The sequence below is a fragment of the Heterocephalus glaber genome, unplaced genomic scaffold, assembly GCF_053883595.1.
Source record: "Heterocephalus glaber isolate CG9 unplaced genomic scaffold, H.glaber_assembly_v1.0 deba00001523, whole genome shotgun sequence".
Lineage (NCBI taxonomy): Eukaryota > Metazoa > Chordata > Mammalia > Rodentia > Bathyergidae > Heterocephalus > Heterocephalus glaber.
In genome coordinates this window covers 8,362,503-8,383,418 of record NW_028258327.1, presented here as the reverse complement: position 1 = coordinate 8,383,418, position 20,916 = coordinate 8,362,503, and the positions used below count along the sequence as shown (strand labels likewise).

The window sequence follows — 20,916 nt, the reverse complement described above, 5'->3', positions numbered from 1 at the left end:
CTGAGCATCCAGGGCGCTGGCAGGCGGGGGTGGCCGCCCTTTATCCAGGCTGAAGAGTCCTCGGGGGCTGCAGATGGAGACGGGCAACCCCGCAGTGCCCCGGAGCAGAAAGAGCCCAGCTTCCCGGAGGCTGCGGCCCCCAGGCAAGGGAGGAGGGAGTGGGGAGTGGGGCCGGGAGGTTGGGCTGGGACGCCCCTGTGCCTGCGGGTGGGTGGGGTGGGGGAAGTGGACCCTGTCCAAATGTATCTCCCTCCTCGCATGCCCCCTTTAAAAGAGGTCGCGGCCCCAGTTTGAGAAGCAGCCAAAGAATTTCTGAAGCAAAGAGGACCGTTTGTGCTCCCAGGTCAGCTCAGTAGTCCGAGATTTTCTTCTTTTCTAAGACCCACCCCCCGCCCCACGCACCCTCCTTCTTCCCCTCAAACAAAGTCTTCTTCCCCCGAGTAGAGACTTGTTATGTAACAAAGTCTCCCAAGCTGGTTTAACTGGAGAATAAAGGACACCCTAGCCCCACCCCTATTCCTCCCCTCTCTTCCCCCACAGCATCTGTTCCCCAGGACTTTAGTCCTTGTACCCAAGGAAGATGCCGACTTTAGACGAGTAGAACTTTGGCGCCCCACAGTGGTACCAGCTTGGAACTACTCTCGATTTTACAGTCTAATCAGTTCTAGTTTTATTTCGGATCAAGTTCTCCTTCCCCTTTCTCCCCCTACATTCTTTCACTCGCCCCTCCTAGCCTCACACTTATGAAGGTGACCCTATACACATACCTCATACAAAGGTTTCGAATCCAGTTCTAGGTAAATCCCTGAGTAGGGATTTGTAAAGTTTAGCTACATGCATTGTACATGACCAAAGTTTCCAAACAAAAGCAGGAAGAGAGGATCGCACCCCCAACGCATAGTTCCTATGTTTTGGGACCGTAATGGGCAAGCATTCCGTCTCTCAAAAAGGCTTCAGCTTATCACAGGTGTGAAGACCAGAATACCAGCTTAGAAGCCGTGGTTAATAGCAGATACTATGTTTCAGCGAGGAAAAAGGGAGCCCAGCAAATAACTTTCTACATTTATCTCAGACCTTGCTACATCCTTTTTTTCAGTTTTAGGGTTCAAAAGTGAGTTTTTTCAAGTACATTACTCGAACAAGGCACATACATGGAAATATTTCCCAGGATACTGAAATTATTCCCACCTTCAAACTCTTACCAAAAGTATCCATTCAGCCTATGGAGTTGAATTTTGCTCCGTTCAGAGCCCAGTGAATTTGACCTTCTCCGACACTATTGACCATTTTCACCACGGGAGGTGTGTTTTCTTCTTTGCCTTTATCCCAAGTCATGTGACAAAGACAGGGAAACAAGACAAGAACTTCAGGAAGTGCCCAGCAGTAGCAAGGGAACTGGGCTTGCAGTCAGAACACTGGCCTTTGCATATCTGCTGCACACTTAGCAGCCAGCAACCTGGGGGACATGAGGTGATACCTGTAAGTCTCCTTTTAATGTGCAGAATATGACTACTGTCTCTTTTAAATCTTACCAACAGGGTTGAAGTAAGGCCCGAATGTTATCATGTACCTGAAAGTATTAAATAAAGTGCAAGTCCGATGTGACATGCTGCTGTTACTAATTCTAGAGGAAGTCTCCATTGTGACTATCCAGCAAGAAATGTGTTTAACTTATTAACAATGATGTGTGAGGAAAAAGAAAAGCAGGGACAGCTATCTCAATTGCATTGCCCAGGGAGAGACAACCAATTTTGATTAGCTTTAAATCGGGGCTGCCACTCTTGGGCTTTTGTGTTAGGGTATTGGGCCTAACTTATACCTAAAGTCATCCTGAGAGCCTCCAGCGCCTCACAGCAGTAATCACGCAATTGTAGCTCCTCTGATACCAGGGCTAGCCCAGCACTCTGCACACCACTCCACTTCTTTAACATCTTTCGACCTCTTGACGTTTACAGCGTCCTTCTCTGGGTGTCATTTTTAGCAGCCTGCATTTGTCAAGCAGAGAACACTGGTGTCTCACACGCAAAACCAACCATGCACAGGAAGCCGCAGACGCAGCAAGGTCCGCGCTAATTCCCAGAGAATCCGTATCGACCTCTCCACTCGTGGAGGGCCCACATCCAGTCCCTGGACTTGGAAATAAGACGGTTTGGCTCTTTGAATCCCACTGGCACTTAGAGGCATCGTGGAGTCCCTAGGAGGGGCGGGGCGCCGTGGGGAGAACCAGTCCGCTCTTCGGGATGCCCTTCGGCACTAAGCACTAGGGGGTCTCCGGCCTGCCAAGGGCCCTTCCGCTAGCTGCTGGAGATGGAGGGTCCCCTGCCACTCTGGCCCAGGAGCAGCAGCTGGTCTTGCCCAGGGCCTGCTCGGGAGACCATGAGGGGCTCTCAGCAGGGCGTGGCGGGGGCCCAGGCATCTCCCGCCTAAGCTAGCCAAGGCGTGACCCGGACAGGTCTGCGGAGGAAGGTAGCGTTTCTTTCTTCCTGGGCCGCTCAAGCCTTGGCTGTCTTTTCCCTTCTCCACTTGGGCAGTGCTGGGGTCAGGGTTCCTCAGAAGTTCAAGAGGACAGGGCCAAGGCGGTCCGAAGTCCCGGGCTGAAGCCGCCCCAGGGAGCGAAGCCGCGGGGCCTCGGGTTCGCGGGGCCCTTGGCCCGGGGCCTGGAGAAGCCGCCTCGGGAAGACCCAGAAGGACGTGATCTGCAACCCGTGAGCCTGCCCCAAGCACCCCAGTCGCGCCCCAAAGCCCCTCACCTAGATGGTTTCTCCAACCGCCTGTAGGATCCTTGGCTACCAGCACAGGAAGGAGCCAAGGAGTATGGGTGGCAGTGGCGCCTAAGGCTTCAAGGGGAGCAGGTATTCCACTGGGCGCCGGGAGGAAAGTTGAGGCAGGAACCAGGAGATTCTGGGAGCTTGCAGTCCAACAAATACCAAGGACTTGGCGCCAGGGGCACTGTCCCTCGTGTGGGAAATGCCCAACCACTAGCCCCACGGACAGCGGGACGTATGCCAGGTTCCCGGAGACCCTGAACGGAAAAGCACGGGCACTGCTCTCTGCAAGGAGGCGTTCACAGCAGGTATGTGAGCACCCACGCACTTCTAGGGGGGACCTGAGTTCAACTGAGTGAGATTCTTAGTCAAAGCTAGGAGGAAAGGACATTTAGCTCTCTCTAAAAACTGAGGTGGGGGGGAGCTTTGGCAGAAAGAAACTGCATAGACTTATTTTCTCCAGATAGGAGACAAGTGGCACGAGGTGTCAGGAAAGCAGGAGAAAAGGGAGAGGGTGACCAGGTTTGAGGGCCTGGTCCTGAGAAGAGGAATGGGTGTCTGGCATAAGAAGGGAAACTACTTGTGGAGTTAATTGGTAGAGGGTCTTGAAGAAGTTTTAATTAGACTCAAAAGGCAATTAAGAGCCTTTGTAATGGAGAGATCCGATGAAGATAGTGCTTTGGGGGAGGTAGAGTTTTGGCTTAGCATCAGACTGGAAAGAGGTGAGGCTGAAAGTAGCCAGGGCAGCAAGGAATGGTCAGTCAGGGAGTCTGAGGTTGAGCAGATGATGGTGCCTGAATGGCTTCGGGGCCTACAATGGAGAAATAAAGAATGGTGAGGCCATGAATACCTTTTGGGGGAATCAGAGGAACAAGGATAGGAAGACGAGAACAAAAGAGAATTGGAAAAACTGTGTTCGGTTTTAGATGTGCTTCTTACACATTACAAACACACACACACTCACATCATGAAGCCAGCAGGATAGCAGGTTTATCAGCAACATCTATTCATTGAATTCACTTCTCTAGCTGATCCTTACAAAAATAACAGTTCCAATTTAGGAAAATTTTATTCAGTACCTACTGTGCTCGGCCCTGTCCCAAGTGGTGTCTCTGTGACTGAATATGAAGGAAGAAAAATGAACATAAACCAAAGGCTAGACATTTTTCATATGTAGTAGTACTCTCCTTAATGTTGAGAAACCTTTTAGAACTGCAGCCAGGCTTCTAGTAACTTCCAAAGAGGCCTGCTGGAGCATATCACTTCTTTTTTTTTAATATGTTTCTCATCACATACTTCATCCAAATCTTTATTTGTTTTCAAGACAGTTTTAAGAAGAGTCTATTTTAAGAGAATTTAGACACACTAAACTTTCCTTTTTTAACATACTGCCAACTACAACTATGGCGTTAGATTTGAGAATTTATTTGTTCATATGTAGTATTTCTTGTCAGTTAAAGCACATAAGATCTCTAAGAGTTCCTGATCTTTAAAAGGTAAAAATGGTAGGGCTGGGGATTTAGCTCAGTGGTGCCATGCAAGCACAAGGTCCCGAGTTCCATCCCTGGTACCAAAACAAAATAAAACAAAAATGGTATACTGGGCCATTTTGAGTTAGGAAAATGGAAAGCAATTTGCATAGAGACCAAATGAATACATGTATGTCAATATTATCCTAAATAGAATAAAAAGTAACTGAGACTGCCTACTTTTAAGTACGCAGTGTGAGAAAACCTGACATTTTCCTCTCTTAGATCAGAAACATTATAAGGATGCTTACTCTTACCACTTTTAGTCAATGTAGTACTGAAGTCTAAGCCAGAGCAATTAGGCAACAACAACAACAACAATAAAGGCATCCAAATTGGAAATGAATAAGTTAAATTGTCTCTGCAGATGACATGATCTTATATATAGACAATTCTAGACTCCACCAAAGAGCTGTTAGTTAACTTAATTCAGTAAAGTTGAAGGTTATAAAATCAACATAAAAATTAGTAGCATTTATGTACACTAACAACAAATTATCCAAAAAAATTAAGAAAACAATGTCACTTATAATAGCATCAAAATAATGTTTAGGAATAAATTTAACCAAAGAAGTGGAAAATCTCTATGCTGAAAATGGTAATAAAACAATGAAAGAAATTGAAGAAAGCACAAATAAATCCAAATATATCCCATGCTCATGAATTTGAAGAACTGATTTTATAAAAATGCCCATACTACCCAAAGTAATCTACAGAATCAATGCAACTCCTATCAAAATCTCAAGGATATTTTACAGAGAAAAATTTAAAATTTTAAAATTAATTCCTAACTACAAAAGATCTGGGTAGCCAAAACAATCTTGAGCAAAAAGAACAAAGTTGAAGGCATCATGCTACCTGAATTCAAAAATATACAAAACTATACTATTCATAATAAGATGATACTGACATAAGAACAGACAGATTGACCAATCAAGGCAGAAAAGAGCCCAGAAATATATCTATGCCTTTACAGTCCATTGATTTTTGACCAAGTTGCCAAAAACATAGGGGACAACTTTTTTAATAAATGGTGCTGAGGGCCAGGGATTTACCTCAGTGGTTCTGCCACCTGCCTCACAAGTGCGAGGTCCTGAGTTCATTTCCCAGTACCAAATAAAAAAAAATGGTGCTGAGAAAAGTACATGGCCACATATGGAAGAATGAAATTGACCCTATCTGATATCACATAGAAAAATCAACTCAAAATGAAATAAAGACTTAAAAGATCTGAAACTGTTAAAGTACTAGAAGAAAAATAGACAAAAAACTTGACATTGGTCTGAACAAATTTTTTTTATGGTAACGTCAAAAGCACAATGAACAAGAGCAAAAAAATATAGGCAAATGGGATTACATCAAATGAAAAACCTCCACAGCAAAAGAATCAACCGAGTGAATCTATTGATTAGGAGGAAATACATCTGATAAGGGGTTAATATCCAAAATACACAAGGAACTCAAACAATAACAAGAAAACAAATAACCTGGTTGTAAAATGGGGAGGGGCTAAATAGACATTTCTCAAAAGAAGACATGCAAATGACTGGGCTGAAAGATACGATAAAAAAAATACTCACTCAATGTTACTAATCAGGAAATTGCAAATCAAAACCACAATGAGATATCACCTCAATGAGATATCACCAACTTTCAATGGATACTATCAAAAAGACAAAGGTGCTGGTGATGATGTGGAGAAAAGGGAATTCTTGCACACTGCTGGTGAAATACAAATTAGTATTCCCAATATGGAAAATAGTTTCTCAAAAAATTAAACAGAACTACCATATGATTGAGCAATCTTAGTACTGTGTGTGTGTGTCCAAAAGAAATGAAATCCATACATTAAAGAGGCATCTGCACTTCCATGTTCATTGCAGCATTATGCATAGTAGCCAAGATTTGGAATCAACTTAAGTGTCATCGATAGATAAACAGGTAAAGAAAATACAGTACAGACACAAAATAGCATACTATTTGGTATTTAAAAAAAGGAACAATTGTCATGTGTAGCAATCGGTGTCATTTCTATTCAACATGGACAAACCTGGAAAACATTATGCCATGTGAACTAAGCCAGGCACAAGACGACAAATTTGTATGATCTCATCTACATGTGGAATAAAAAATGTTGAACACATAGAACAGCGAGCAGAATGGTGGTTGCCAGGAGTGGGGAACTGGGGGGCTGGTAGGAGTCAGAGATGTTGTCCAAAAGGTACAAATTTTCAAATAGACAAGAGAGCTATTGTAATTATGGTGACTATAGTTAACAACTATGTAATGTATACAATAAAAATGTATACAATTAAAAATGGTCACATCTCAAATATTCTACCACAAAAAATAATATGATGTGATAAACATGTTCAAGAGCTTGACACCATGATATTACTATATATATAATACATAGCAAAACATAACAGTGTACTCCCTAAAATAGACAATTTTCATTTGTTAGTGATATCTTTTTTTTTTTTTTTTTGGTATTGGGGATCAAAGTCGGGTCCTTGCCCTTGAACAGCAGGCGGTGAAACCACTGAGCTAAATCCCCGGCTCTGTTAGTGATGTCTTAATGAAGCTGGGGTACAGAGAAATGAAGACAGAGCATGAATTGACCTGCCTAAAATCTCTCTTCCTCTTTCCTGTGCCAAAGATAATCAACCTAGGTTGGTTTTATTTCCCACTGTTTATCTAAAATCAAACCAACCAGAAGACCTTGTTTTTCTTTAGAATATCACAAAGTTGTATTTAGGAAGAAAAACAAAGCTTTTCACCTAAAAATGTTTTTTAGAAATTAATATTTTTAGGGTACTGGGAAAAATCAGAAACTATTTTCTGTAACATTTGTCAGAATAAGATTAGCTCTAACTTGTTATGGAAATTAAAGTTTTCTAGAGTCACATGAACATTTTTTTCAGAAGCAGACACATTATTGCTATAACCCCCTAATATGTTATAAAATATACCATATAAACAAGCCTTTCTGGTTTAACTAAGTGGACTGGAGAGACCATTGGCTCAGAGTTAGAAGGCGAATGTGTACAATAGAGGACCTGCCAGATGCTGCCTGCCTCACTGTTGTCGCTAGCATAATCTCTTAATTTGGAAGGTAAAAAAGATATTACAAAATGGTTCTGCATAGGGCTGCATTATCAGAATTATCTATACAGGGAGGCAACATCCTAGAAATCAGTGAAGAAGAAAGAGCTACCTGTGGTGTAGATTTAAATGGTATCTTAATCAAATGATAAATATAAATGCAAAATTTACTTTCTAATTTTGCAGCACTTCATATAGATATAAAGAAAAATATGACAAGTACCTGTATTCCTACCACATAGTTTAAGAAATAGAACATTATCAATATGCTATTTCCCCCACAGTTATGGCTCCCTAATCACCTCTCCTCTCTTCTCCACTAGATATAACCACTAAATTTGGTATTTATTATTTCCATTAATTTATTTTATATTTTTACATATATCTATATTTTTAAGTCTGCCGTATTTTAAAGCTTTATATAACTAATATAACTTTTTTTCAGTATCTGGGATTGAACCCAAGGCAATCACAGTGAACTACATTTACATCACTTTACTATTATTATTGTTGTTGTTGTTGTTGTTGTTGTTATCATTATAATATATTTTTGTGGCAGAGTCTCACTAAGTTGCCCAGTATGGGCTTGAATTTGGCAACCCTCCTGCCTCAGCCTCCCAGAGTATTGGGATTATAGGCATGTGCCATCATACCTGGCTAGACATAATAACATTTTTTTGTTTGTTTTGAGACAGGATCTCACTATAGATCAGGCTGGCCTTGAACTCACTGTGTAGCCTAGGCTGGCTTCAAATTCACATCAATCCTCCTGCCTCAGCCTACTAAGTGTTGGGATTACAGGCATGCACCACCACACCAGGCTTAGACATAACATCCTTAAATAAGCCATATTTCACAGAAGATTTAAAAAGACCTCAAGTACCAAAAAGACAGGTGCCTTGGATATACTGTTCTACTTTCCAAATTTACACAATGCATTATTTTTTTTCCAAAGATCATTATGGCTCTTCCAACCCAGTTAAGTATTCAAAAAATGAAATGCTCCAGAGCAGAGCAGAAGGCAATAATAGCAATATTTATATTTTGCTCCACTTTTTATGGTCTTAGGGATTGAACTCAAGGCTTTACACAGGCTAAGAAAGCACTCTACCATGGAATTGCACCCTCAGCCCTAAGTGTTGCTCTTTGTATCTCAGTAGGAACAAAGCCTATATATTTTATTAATTATCAGCATAACTGCTTATGTAAGCCAAAGAAAATAGACTAGCATATGTGTGTACTTGTATATAACTGCATGTCCTAATAGTTGCCACTTCAGGAATATTTACTTCCCAATGAAACACATTATTTTTCATTTTGAGTACTTTTATGGGTATCAAATGATTCTGGAAAAATTATGCTGTATGTATCAAGAGTATTTGAAAATAAAAAGATATACTCCTTCTCTTTTCCAGTTATAAATAACACCAAAAATATGGTAGAGTTTTTCGAAAGATGATCACTACCCCAGCCCCAATTCTATGTATTTCCTAAAATTGGTTTTACCACTTCTCCATCCCCACCAAACTCACTCTACCTAAGCTGAGCGGTACTTGCTTTGATTGATCAAATGCAGCAATGGAAACGACTCTAGGCAGCTTACAAGGCTAAATTTTAAGAGACCGTGTAACTTCTATATTTGCACTCTTGGAAGCATTAAGAGGAAAGAGAAATGGGGTGCCCCAGGCAACAGCCCTGCTGAAGCCCTGCTGAGCCAAACCCAAGCCCAACCAATCAGCTTGCTGCATACAACCATAAGTTAGCTTGGACAAGAAGAACAGAAGAATGGCCCAAATCCACAGAATCATGCAAAATAATAAATCATTATCATTTTAAGCCATACGTTTTGAAGTGACTACAATGCTGCAATAAATAACTGAAATAGGGAGTAAAATGTAAATGAGTTTGTGCTATAGGTTTGGCATAAGGCAAAACGATAAGAAAATTTTCACAGAAAGGAGGTTTTAACAGTTATGTGTCATAATAAAACTCAACGTTTAAAGGTTCTTGGATTGTCATTCCCACCCAACTCAGTCGTCTGAGGTATGTCACATAACAGTGAAGGACTTCACCCTAGATGAAAAAAGTACAAACACTGACTTAACACTTACTGATGAGTGTATAGGAGATTCTGAAATTCTCTGATATGAATATTACAGTGGTCACAAGGAGTTTATAATCCATGAACACAAATACATACCAATTTCCAAAATGGAAGCATATGAATAGTATGTGTAATCTAACTGTATTAAAGTTCTTTTTTGGAAGAGAACCCAAAACTAGGAGGAATGACATAAGAAAATGATATAGCAGTATATAGTAAAATGAGAAAGTCCAATCTGGTAAGAAGAGGTGAGATAGCACTTTATGTAGGGAACAACTGGAAAAGATGGGGAATTTGCCTTTTATAGGAAATCAGTGGGAGGAAATATTATTTAAAAGAATATTTCCTTTTAAAACAATAATATATGACTATTAGGACTCTCATTTGCAAAGAACTGAAACCAAATCAAACAGGCCTAACAAATAAAGATAATCAATCGGATTATAAAAAGTAAATTTCTGAAATGAATTGATCCAGAGGACAATGGAATAATCAAGACTGAGTCTGGCTCTCTTCATCTCCTGACAGATGAACTCGCTGGTGACCAGAAAGCTTGATGTTATGCTAGACTTACATGCCACACTACCAGCAGCCCCAGACTGAAAAGTTCCACTGGAGACCCAGGATTAATTGTGTTGCCCATCTCTTTCACTAATCACTGTATTCATACTGGGCAGTGGGTGACAATCCCCTGACAGGCCAGTCAGTTCACATGCCAACCCTTAAAGCCAAGGGATCAGCCTCACCCAAGCCTCAAGTCCTGAGAGTCTAAGAGGAGTTTTTCCCCAGAGAAAAAATGGCAATTCAAGGAGGGTTAAAATGTGGCTGAATAGGAGAAAAGCAGCAAAAAGTTTTTTTCTTTACTATAATTAATGTACTTTTAATATGCTAATGCTGATATTTTAAACATCTCCAGGCTAAGACCTAAAAGTACAGGAATGTGTATGTCAACTTAGCAACTTAAAGAAATATACTATACCTAATGTAAGTAAGTTACAAAAGTGAAGACTATTAGCAGTCATCAGCCTACAGTTTCCTATTTCTAACTATATAGGTAATAGACCTTTTAAGAAACTACTCTTAAAAAGATTAAAAAACTTTTATCTAAAAATGTACTTATTTGAAATTCCACAACATTCTTAATGAAAAAAATATTATCTGCATAATTACATTAAATGGCTTCTGGAATACATTACCACTAATGATGCTAATAGAGTTAGGCCAGATGCAAACTATAAAAACATCCATTATCTTTTGTCCTTGAAGGAACTTTAAAAATTGCATTTCTTCCTGTAGGAAGCTTACTAATGCTACACTATAATTGCTTTTATTTTGTAAACTGCTCTTCAGAGTCTCACTATTTCACAAAAGTTTCAGAAATGATTCTAAAAATATTTCCTATCATTTTGTACATTTTTCCTGTGTCACAGTTTCATGCATGACTGATTTAATGAATGTGGTAGCCAAGGTATTTAAATCTGATTTTTACTATTTTCCTAGTTTACATCCAGTCCACAGACGTTAATTTGGTAGCACTATAAACAACAAAAATATTTTCTAAAAAAAATTAAGTTTTCATTATTGGTAATACATGAAAGTTGAAAAATAGATTTTATTGTGTATCAGTATTATGTTAGTTTTAATTTTATGTCATAAAATTAAAATAACTACAGTGATAAAGTATTTAATTGAAATATTCTAGGTATCAAGTTAATAAAAAAAGCAAAATCCCTATTCAAATGTTTATTAAAAATAGTTGTTTATAAGTAGGCAAAAGCATGGTGACAGAAAAGTGCACACAAAATTCAGGGATGATGAGGTCTCAAAAATAAAGTATATATAATGGAAACTTCTGTTATATCATGGACATTAGTGCTCATGAAACATTTTGAGTCCAGTCTAAAAAAATGCCTTTATTTTCCTGTACATACATTGTAGTCAGAAGCTTTTGGGACTTTGCTGGGAAGTATATAAACCAGGGTCCTTCAGGGAAAGAGAACCAGTAGGATGTATATATTAGAGAGATTCATTGCACAGTGCTGGCTCATGCCACTGCGGAGGTTGGCAAGCCCCAGATCTGCAGGGTAGGATGGCAAGCTGGAGACCCAAGAGAGCTGCAGCTGCCATTTGAAGACCAGCAGGCTGGAGAGGGAGAGCTCCAGCTGGAGTTCTGGGGCAGTCTGCTGGACAAACTCGGTCTTGCTCTGTGGAGGCCCATCTTTTTGTTCTGTGTGGGCCTTTGAATGATTGGATGAGGGCAATTCATTTTACTCTAACTCCATTGATTTGAATTTTATTTGTGTTGTGATGGTGTGTGTGTGGGTGTCTTACTATATTGCCCAGGCTGGTCACAAACTCCAGAGCTCAAGCAATCCTCTAGAGGAATGCACGACCAAGCACAACTGTTTAAACGTGAATCTTATCGAAACAGTCTCCAGTGAAACACACCAAATAATGTTTGACAAAATATCTAGACATTCTGTAGTTCAGCCAAGTTGACAAAACTGACCATCACTAGTCCACCCTCACTGAGTTGTAGGAACAAAAAGCAAAACTTAAAAAAATAAAAAATAAAAATAAAAAAATTTTTAAAAATAAAATTTAAAAAAGGGCCGGGGATTTAGCTCAGTGGTTTTGCCACCTGCAGCGCAAGCGCAGGGACCTGAGTTCAATCCCTGGTACCAAAAAAAAAAAAAAAGCAAAACTTTTGTTCATGATCTGCCAAGGGTGATGATTGGTGCCATTCTGATTGTTAGCCCTTGGTTTCTGCACCTGTGAACACTGGCTGTGAGAAAAATAGCACCATATATTGCAGGCTGATTCAGCGCATATACAGCTCCCTGAAGAACCTTGCCTCAGCTCTGTAAGGTACCACAAACCTGCTGGTGCTGTAACTGAATCTTCAAAATGCCACCCCACCATTCTGCCAAGCCAGCTGCTTCAGAATGGCGGGGAACATCTTAAGACCAGTAAATTACATGCCCCTGGACCTATGTGCTACAAAATGAGTTCCTTGATCAGCAGCAATGCTGTGGGGAAGCTATGATGGTGCATAAGACCTTCTATTACTACAGATGTTGGTTTTAGCAGAAGCATTGCATGAAGAAAGACAAATACACATCCAGAGTAAATGTCCATTCCAGAAAGAACAAAATGATTGCTCTTTGATGATGGAAGTGGTCCAATGTGATTTCCCTGCAACCAGGTCTGGTTACATAGCAGCTGGGCTCTTACATGATCTTACTTGTCTACTGGCTATAAAATGGTGAAAGAGCCAATAAGATTTAGGAGGAGGGAGTTGATATTTCAATGTGCTAAACACAGGAGATTCTATAACCTGATATAATTTTACTCTGAATAAGTTCTGGGACTGCTACTCAACTTAAATGTTTGGTGTTGAACTTAAGTTCTTAGGACAGCTGTTAGCCAAACAAATCTGTCAGCCATCGGTCTGGTACTGTATATGTGGCTCTTTCAGGCACTAGACCAGGCAGGAAGCAATAAGCAGGAAATTGTAGGCCAGTGATGGGAAAAAGTTCAAATAATTGGGCTGTTTTAATGTGACTTAAACTTGTTTTACAAAATATCTTTTATATATTTCAAAAGCTCCATTTTCCTCTCTTGTTTTCTAAGTGTTTGCATCTATTGTCTAAATAACCTCATGTCTGTTCCAGGCAGACAGATTCACATGGCATAAAAACCTCTGCCAGTCCATCTGGTCCTATAATGCATGTATCAAGAAAACAGAAAAAATGCTCTCTTATTCTGTTTTTTAATCTACAGGGTCCCTAAATTTCAGAGGAAACCTTAAATGTAATTACCCTTTGCATACCTAATAAAGATATGTATCCCATGAAGGTCAGCGCCAGTTTAATGAGAATGTAAATCTGGTGCCTTTCACTAACACTGAATTCATAGTAGGAGTTTCATGTTTCAATTAAGTAATTAAAACTTGTTGAAATTAATATCAACTTTAAATTTCCATAACTCAAAATATAATGTCACACAAAATTAAAAGACAGACTAGGAAAAGATGGGAAAATAGCATTTGCGAAAGAGATGGTAAATCTGAAAGTGATGAAATGATTTTCAAAATAGATGAGAAATTAAAAGAAAATAAATCTGCCTTTAAAAAATTCCCTAATTTGTAAAACATGGAGCTTTATGGTCTTGCCTTATACTGGAGATAGGCTAAGCTCTGTATAATTGCCAATATTTATTCAACAAATATGTATTGAATATCTGCTATGTGCCAGGTTCTATTATGTGTCTTGGCAATACAGCAGTGTACAAAACAAAGTTTTTGTGCTTATACAGCTTAAAATTATAGAGAGGTAGATATAAATGAATATGTAATTCGTCAAATAGTCTTAAGTGCTATAAATAAAAAACCTGCAGGTTACTGATGGGTAGAGAAAAATGTTCTATTTGATTTTGGATGATCAATATGGGCTTCTCAGCACAATCACTATATAAGGAGAGACTTTAAGGAAATGAGAGCTGCAACAGTGAGGGTACATTGGGAAAAGCATTCTAGGCAGAGCATTTCACCAAGGAGCCTGGCACGGAAAGCAGGGGCCTGGAGTGGGATGGAGAACTTGGGGAGATAAAATCTCACAGGTGGTCTGGACACTGGCCTTGGTTTTTATCCTGAAGGATTTTAAGAATAAGGACAGAAGTGATCTTATCTGAGTACTGTGAAGAGGGCTACTACAGCTGCAGAGATTAGGTTGTAAGGAAACAGGAGAAACAGCACAGAGATAGGAATCACAGTGGTTCCTATTTTTTGGTATTTCATTCTGAAGTTGATCTACTCTGTATATTAGGAAAATGCTATCCAAAGCACGTTCACTTCAAAGTAACATTCAGATATTTTGGATTCCATATTTCTGAAGTTTATATGTTGTGTCAGTGAGCCATCCATCACCACAAGAAAATACCTGAGATAATTAAAAGATTTAACTCACAGTTTTAGAGGTTCCAGTCTATGACCATTTAATACTTGTTTTGGAGCTGTGGTGAGTCAGCACATCATGCTAGAACAACGTGATGAAGCAAAACCACTTACTTCATGGCCAGGAAGCAAAAGAGAAGAAGAGCAAAAGGGATCTCAGAGTTCCCTTTAAGGGCATGCTCCCTGTTGTGATTTGGATAAAAAGTGTCCCCCAAAAGATTCATATGTTCACAGGCAGGGCTTTTGGAAAGTGATTAAGTCATGGAGGTACTAGCCTCACCAACTGATTAAGCCATTAATGAGTAAATAATTAAATGTGCTGTGTTAGGAGGGAAGGCCTGGTTGGAAGAAGTTAAATCACTTCAGAAGTGACTTGGAAGGTTATATTTTTTTCACTGGCCCCTTCTTCTCTCTCTGGCTCTTCTGCCTTCTCTGCTTTCTGAATGCCATGAGATGAGCAATTGTCTTCCACTATGACCTTCCACCATTTTATTTCCTACCTTGGAGCCAGCGTACCATGGACTGAAAGCTCTAAAACTGTGAGCTAAATAAATCTTTTCTCCTTTAAAACACCTACATATGTCAGGTACTTTGTCACACCTATGGAAAGGTGACTAATGCTGAATATTCGTACTAGAGGAATGGGGTCATTGCTGTGACTGTACCTGACTATACAGTTGAGAAACCTTTGGCAGTGGTTTGTGGGAGGAGTTTGGAAAGGTTTGGAGATATAGGCAAGAGTTACAATAGTGGAACACAATGGGCAATTCTGGTCTGGGCTCAGAACACTAGAATTTTTTTTTTTTTTTTTTTTAGTTAGGAGAGTAAAGACTGTGTTTCAGGCAGGCATTAAGTCTCTGAGGAATTGGACTAGAGGTTGTGTGAGTTACACTCTGGCAAAGAACTTGTCTATACTTTGTCTCTGTCCTGTCTCTGTCAGATGTCCTGGATGCTGGCATGTGGGCTGCAGCATGGTCATAGAGGCAGGGCTACCCAGGCCCTTTGGAGCGCTCATCTTGCTGCCAGATGTCCTGGATGCTGTACATGGAGCTCCAGGATTGAACGTCTTCCCTGCTTAATTCTGGTCCTGCTTGAGTCTGATTTCTTCCTATTCTCCTCTTCCACCTTTTTTGGAATTGGGATGTTTACTCTGTGCCATTACATCTTGGAAGTATGTAACCTGTTTTTTTGTTTGTTTTTTACAAGGGCTCACAGATAAGAGTTGCCTTCAGTTTCAGAAAAGACTGGATTTTTAAGAAATAATGAAACTGTTGAGACTTTAGTAACTCTTAAGAGTGTGCTCAAATGTATTTTTCATGATGGGATGCACACGAACTGTTGGTGGCTGGGGAAGAATGCTATGGCTTGGATCAAAAATGTCCCCCAAGGGGCCGGGGATTTATCCCAGTGGTTCCAGGGCCTGCCTCAAAAGCACAAGGTCCCAAGTTCAATCCCCAGTACCAAAAAAAATGTCCCCCAAAAGGCTCATGTGTTTAGAGGTGGGGATTTTGGAAGGTAATTAGATCAAAGAACAGTAAAATCATCAGTGGACTGAACTATTGATGAATTCACAGTTGAATGTGCTATTAGGAGATGGGGCCTGGTTGGAAGAAATCACTGGGGTATAAACCAGAAGGCTATATTCTTGTCTCTGACCCTTTCCTTTCTTTCTAGCTCTCTTGCCTTCTGCGCTTCATGGCTGGAAAGCAAGTGATGTGAGCAGCTTTCCTCTGCTATGCCCTTCCAGAATGATGTTTCTGTCTTAGAGCCAGATGATCATGGATTGAATCCTCTGAAACCACGAGCTAAAATAAATCTTTCCTTCTTAAAGTTATAGATGTCAGGTACTTTGTTCCAGCAACAGAAAAGTGAATGATATACCCTCATTGACCTAAAGACCTCATACTAATCCCCAACTTTTAAAAGATCCATCACCTCTCAAAAGCACAATTGTTGGATCAGCCCTAGAACACATCGTCCTCTCTCTGTTACATCCAGACCATAGTATGCACATACATAATTTTAGAGTTCCAATACACTCAATATCAAAATAACTTCATGAAGACAAAGTAGAAACACTAAACAATGTATAATTGTGAAAGATACTAATTTAAAGTTATTATACTAGGTATATTGGACCCTTGACTTAAGAACTCAACTCAGAGAAATTCAGGTAAACTAGTTGGGTGAGCTGGCACATGCTTGTAATCCCAGCACTCTGAGAGGCCAAGATAGAAGCATCACAAGTTCGAGCCCAGCCTGGACAATTTAGTGAGACTCTTGTCTCAAAATTAAAAAAAAAAAAAAACTGTTGGAGAAGTGCAAGGACCCGAGTTTGAACCCTGAATATAAGTATGTCTGTGGAAGGAGTTTATACTTACTTGAGAATCAACTTCTATTGCCCAGGTAGTGCTCTGGGCAGGAACGAAGGCAGCATCTTTCCTAAACCTGAAGACACTTTTGTCAAGGAAATGTGAGTCTCCAGAAAAATGCCCATCCCCAAATCACTGCTAGCTGGTGTGTACATACCGTGCTTCAAACATGAAAGAGCCTGGAGAGCCCTCAGAATGCTTTCCGAATTATAAAAGAAGTACAGAAATGTTACAAGACTCGGGAAGCAGAAGAAATAGAAAAGGAGGGCATCATGAAACAAGACTCACTGGTTAAAAAAAAAAAAGACTCACTGGTGATCAATCTAAACCAGAGTGATCCCAAACTGAAGGATCTATACATCTGCCCAAATATTGCCCAGAAGAGGATGCAAGGGTCCCTGGAAGCCCATGTCAATGTTCAAGGAGACAAAGTGGATATTTTGTACAATAATATTAAACATGCTTTGTTCCAGCCCTGTGATGAAGAAATGATTATTGTCTTGCACTTTCACCTTAAGAATGGCATCATGTTTGGGAAGAAGTGACATATGGATGTGCAATTCTACACAGAAGTGGGGGAGATCACCACGGACTTGGGGAAACACCAACACATCTATGACTGAGATGACCTTTATGCTGAGCAGATGGAACGAGAAATGAGGCACAAACTGAAAACTGCCTTTAAAAATTTCATCAAGAAAGTAGAGGCTCTAACAAAGGAGGAACTGGAATTTGAAGTGTCTTTTTGGGACTTGGGATTTAATGGAGCTCCCTACAGGAGTACCTGCCTCCTTCAGCCCACTAGTAGGGCGCTGGTCAATGCTGCAGAATGGCCACCTTTTGTGGTGATATTGGATGAAGTGGAGCTGATCTATTTTGAGAGAATCCAGTTTCACCTGAAGAACTTTGACATGGCAATTGTCTACAAGGACTATAGCAAGAAAGTGACAATGATCAAGGCCATTCCTGTAGCCTCTCTTGACCCCATCAAGGAATGGTTGAATTGCTGTGATCTAAAGTACACAGAAGGAGTACAGTTCTTCAACTGGACCAAAATCATGAAGACCATTGTGGATGACCCTGAGGGCTTCTTGAAGCAGGGTGGCTGGTCTTTTCTGGAACCTGAGGGTGAAGGGAGTGATGCTGAAGAAGGAGATTCAGAGTCTGAAATCAAAGGTGAGACTTTCAGAGGATGACTATGAAGAGGAAGAGGAGGACAGTGATGAAAATTATTCATCAGAAGCAGAAGAATCAAACTATTTCAAGGAATCCCTGGGCAGTGAAGAAGAGAGTGGCAAAGATTGGGATGAACTGGAGGAAGAAACCCAAAAAACAAACCATGAAAGTCGCTATGAGGAAGAAGAACAGAGTCGAAATGTGAGCCTGAAGAGGAAGGCATCTTTACACAGTTCAGGCTGTGGCTCTAACTGTGGTTCCAGACACAGCTCTGCACCACCCAAGAAAAAGAGGAAGTAACACCTAAACTTTGGCTCTGAGCTCCACTCTTCTCCAGCCAACTCCAGAAAATTTTACATGACATAGAAACTGGGTTTATTTCCTTTTATTTTCTTTGAAGTTCTGTCATTCGTGTTTATGGGTTTAGGGGGCCATTTGTGTGGACCAGTCCACTCAAGGAATTCCAGGACCACCAGGACATGTGCCAAATGGCCCCATTCAGATGGCAGGGAGGAAGTGTTCTTGAAGAAGGGTGGAGGCTCCCACTGTTAATAAATACCATTCATTCCTAAAAACAAAACAAAACAAAACAAAACTCATTTTGTTCATGAGGGCTAATTGTAACTCAAGTTGGTAAATTGAAGGCTCAGGCTCCTCTACACAGCCTTCAAAGACTCTCTTCTGTGTACAGGCAAATCTCAGTGTCCTGGATTGGCCCAGGATTTCTCAATTAACCCCACACAGAAAAGGATGCTGTAATGTTCCTTCCAGAACTCTTTAAGGGTTAAATCTGTATCTGAGACCATTTGAAAGCACAAGTGGTTGGCATTCCAGTCATAACTCGAGACTTTATTCTTAAGTTAACACTAAAATTTTGATCATAATCCAAGTTGTTCGTATGTCAGACCAGCAGTAACTCAAGGTTCCACTGTATATAGTACCCTGTTTTGGGGTTTTTTTTTTCATTATTTGAACTGCTCAGACTACTTTTGATATCTAGGGAACTTGATTACAATATAGTTTTATAGATTCTGTCTATTATCTGACTAGATATTTCTCCAAGGGTCTAGGGACTAGAAATTTCCATTTTAAATACTCTCCCATGTTATTTTCACATATAAGGGTATAATCAAATCTCAGAGTAGCAAAAGAATATTCTAAAGATTTGAACATTTTAAGGCCAAATGAGGTTGAACAGTAAGATTAAAGACAAGAAGAATCACACTCTATTACTTTATTTCAAATCCAGTTTTAGTAAGGTGGGATATTGTATTAGCCTTCCCATTGCTGGGACACAGTACCCTACACTCACAACTTAAAGAAGTTTACTTAGCTCACAGTTTCAGAGGATTCAGTCCACAGTTGGCTGGCTCTGAGGCAGGAACACTATGACAGAAGGATGAGGCATAAGAAAGTTAATTTGTTTGCGGTGGCTGGGAAGCAGAGAATGGAAAGCATGCCAGAGAGGAAGGGGTGGTGGATCCAACATTGCACCTCCATGACCCACCCAGCCACACCTAGAAGTGTGCTTTGTTGATTACCTCAGCAGCTCCCACACCAATCAAATTGATACAATTAAATTTAACCACCAAAGATATGAGTAAGGAAAATTAAAATTCCATTGCTCTATCATAATTCTAAGAAACAATGATAAACTATAATAAAATTTTATTATAGTTTCTGAAATGAACAGAAACTATAATAAAATTTGAAGGTAGATATGCTTTGTTAATTAAATGACAATAAAACAGCATTATAATGAGAGCCTTATAGTGACAATGACCATAGAAAGCTTGGGGAACAAAAGTAGCACAATCCAGACTGTAGATCCCTCATAACTCTGTATTCCTTTTATCACTTCCATTGCTATACCATCAATGACCTAGGAACACTCCAACTAATTTACTCTATTTGTTATTTCCCACAGAATTAGATAATAGTGGTATTTGAGAAAATGTTTATGTTGCAAAAAATACACAGAATAGAGACCTTCCTAAAAATTCTGAATGAGGGCTGGGGCTTTAGCTCAGTGGTTCCGCTGCCTGCCTCGAAAGTGCAAGGACCTGAGTTCGATCCCTGGTACAAAAAAAAACAAACATCTGAATTGAAACCAATGTAATCAATAAAACATTTCTTTTATAAAAATTAAGATTTTGCTTCCTTTCATATTATTTTGGCTCCTTATAGTAAGCTCAAATATTTGTAGTACAATGTAGCACCTGGGGTAATGCTTAGAATTATTGCTTCTCAACACCTTTTGATGACATCTAGAATGGCTCCCTGTAGGAAGAGTAGCCTTGCTTCTAGTGACTGGGTTTGGCCACAGAACACGAACAGAATAGATAAGCAGGGTAACCACATAGAGACATTAGATGCATTTCACATTGATGCCAGGTCTGTTTCAGTGCCCTCTGCCACCGGATAGGTAATGTGTATGCCAGGTAGTATCTTCCTACTCAGACTAGGCCTTGGGTGGAATAAACGGGAACTGGAACCACATTCTGCTATGAGGCCACAGCAACCAACTCATAGCAGCCAACATACTGCCACAAGGGAGAGAAACGTGTTGCTGAATGTCACTAAAATTTTTGAGGTTGTCACTCATTGTAGCCCAACAAAAGCTAATATATAAATAAGCTTAAATCTGGACCAAAAACCTGTTAACTGCAGTAGAAAGATATCAAAAGCAAAAATTCTGAGGTCCCCGGATCAAGAATATTCTAAAAATGTGTAAATATCTTATCAGTGTCCCTGCAAATACATTAGTGATGAGCTTGGTATATGATAGGTACATATTTAAATTATGTTTATTTGTGTTTGGAAAATAGGTGTGACAAATCTACATGACAATTTCATAATATAAACTTGCACCAACATCCAGAAAGGAAATGTCACAATTTATCTGTGTATA

General features: G+C 40.0%; 1 pseudogene; it reads left to right on the top strand.

The window, feature by feature from the left end:
- The first annotated feature begins 15,428 nt into the window (after positions 1–15,428).
- Positions 15,429–20,110, top strand: LOC101700134 (FACT complex subunit SPT16 pseudogene; annotated as a pseudogene).
- Positions 20,111–20,916: the final 806 nt, after the last annotated feature.